Here is a 2,411-nt window from a genome sequence, read left to right as displayed (position 1 = left end):
TGAGTGAGTGAGTGAGTAGGCCTAGTTTCAGAGTAAAAATATTTAAAAAGAAGTTCTTGTAAATATTCAGGTCAAACAACCTATAAAAACTATGGCATCAACTTACCACCTTTATCTAAAAGTAACATGGCAACATGCTGTGAGAAGGCCACTGACCTTGAGGTAAATGTTCCCATCTTTTACCACAGGCGTATACGGGACACCCCCGCAGCGCAGGGGGCCCCCTCACGGCGTTATGAGCCAATTATAGTTAAGCTTCCCTATCTACAACCATTTTTCGCTGCATAGGAGACATCAAGCTGTGTGAATCCACTGATTTTTAATGTGACAGAGTCAGCGTTGATGCATTCACACACATTCACGATTGCAGCAAACAATGTATCACACACTCCAATGTTGATTTCTCAGATAAAAAGATATGACAGAAAAATAGAATGTAGAATAGAACATATTTCAGCACAGAAAATTAAAAATAAACATAATGAGATGTTGTCCAAAATAACATCACTGTATGCCATACTATTTCACTATCAACTTTATTTTTAATGTAAGAGCGAGTGCTGCCATTTTTAATTTGAATGTGCAAGGCTTCCGATTTTAGTTGCTTTCAATTAGCCTAGTTTAGGTTATGTTGATGGTGCAAACTATTTCATTTTTATTAATTTGCGTAATTTGTTTGTCGCCCAAAACTTTGTTCTGATCATTGTTTGCATATTTCTACACATTAAATAGACGTCTGGCACATTCACAGGTAATAGCATCTGCTCTGAAAAATAAGGTGGATAAATAAAAACGCTCGTAATCGACGTCACAGCTTGTGAGCGGGGCCTCGTGACAACAAGTCATTTGACATGTTCTTTTTAACTCCATAGCATAATTTTTTTTTAATTACGCTGCATTATTTCAGTTCTAATGTGTCGGAAAACAGCAAAGTACTATCAAGTTCGTGCCTACTAATGGATTAATACACGTGCCGTCCATGTGCGCTTCATTCCATAACAGACTTACATCAAAGGACGTCTACTCTTGTAAAATCTACTCAAAGTAGTGGTACCTGAAGAGAAATGTAAATTTCGATCAGCATATTAGCGCAGAATATATTATCATTTGCGGCTGCAGAAGAAACGGCGCTGAAAGAGCAGTTGTGAAGACGCGTTCAACAGATGGGCGACTGCTCTTCTTCACGGCCGCAGACCTGTACGGACAAATCGTGCTTTGATTAATTAGCATAAAGCCTGGTCGGGAATGTTATTTGAAAGACAGCTGCATTGGCTTATTGACTAAACGATTATCAGTGTGTCGGTTATTGAGAATAGAAACTGAATTCTATTTTAAGTTCCGTCGTTAAAGGCAACTACAGCGGGCGCCAAATCACAGTTGTATCACCTTCAAATAACATTACAGTAGCGCGGTGACAGTAGAGACGGTCTTTAAACGTCGATATGGACACAATATAACGAGAAAAATCAGACAGAACCTACAGATGTAGGGGGAAAACGAGACGCAACCTTCAACACAATGTTTTCTACATATAGTTTTCCTTTGAGACTTACCGATTGATCATGTCACTCAAGGCAAGCTCACCATGAACGTGGTCTGGCTGGTAGCCTATAAAAACACATTTTCTCCAAGTTAATGGTCGAGGCTTGAATAGGAAGGGCAACAATACCTCGATCCTGAATGCATTTCTGTTCTGAATGATGCTCATAAGTATAATGCAGAGTGCACTTGATTCTGAAGACAAAAATTAGACTTAGTTCAAATTCACAGACGACACTTTCACATATTCCCACTTAAAGGATCATGAAGTAAATGGATTCAAAGTGGTCGGTCTATGATAATACGCTGCTCTTTTTAGACAATTTAAAATTCACAGAGATTGCGAAGCAACACGTTATCGTATGGATATTAAAAGAAATAGAAGCACTAACATACCTTTTCTCTGTCAGCAGTAGTTATTCTGTATTCCCCGATTTGTTCCGTAGATGCAAATACAATTTGCCATCCATGACACGACTCAGTTTGAGATTGAGTAGCTTTCACCACAATCTAACCTCGCAAAATACGAATCCGAGCTATTTTCAGAGGATTAAAAAATAAAAAACTGAAAGGGCAGACTCTAAATAACATTGGAATAAAAGGTGGAAACAACTAAACTAATCAAACAAAATAAATAAAAAACAGAAGAGAAAACAACGAAGGGAAATAAGAAAAATGCGATAATTTTTTTTAAAATGCGGTAGAAAACGAATTGACTAGTTCACAAACTGAGGGCTCCAGTAATTCCACGCTGCGTCTCTGTATTCCAAACGCACTGAGTGCGCTCTGTAACGGGGAACGCCGATCTATCCGTTTATTCCCAATCTGCTGCGGTTTTACTTCCTGGACTTCAACTTGCAGTAGCATCACTT

General features: G+C 38.6%; 1 protein-coding gene across 1 annotated transcript in view; it reads right to left on the bottom strand.

Moving 5' to 3' along the window:
• LOC107653098 (adhesion G protein-coupled receptor B2) overlaps positions 1 to 2,166 on the bottom strand; it is a 330,526-nt gene extending 328,360 nt beyond the window's left edge. The window contains exons 1-2 of the mRNA XM_016476310.1: positions 1,936 to 2,166; positions 1,554 to 1,608 (exon numbers count right to left, since the gene is read on the bottom strand). The gene's annotated coding sequence lies outside the window, so the exon portion shown is untranslated. The remainder of the gene's footprint in view (positions 1 to 1,553; positions 1,609 to 1,935) is intronic.
• Positions 2,167 to 2,411: the final 245 nt, after the last annotated feature.

The sequence above is a fragment of the Sinocyclocheilus anshuiensis genome, unplaced genomic scaffold (assembly GCF_001515605.1).
Source record: "Sinocyclocheilus anshuiensis isolate Anshui unplaced genomic scaffold, SAMN03320099.WGS_v1.1 scaffold33, whole genome shotgun sequence".
NCBI lineage: Eukaryota > Metazoa > Chordata > Actinopteri > Cypriniformes > Cyprinidae > Sinocyclocheilus > Sinocyclocheilus anshuiensis.
The sequence above is the reverse complement of the archived record's forward strand: the minus strand, read 5'-3'. Positions and strand labels throughout refer to the sequence as shown.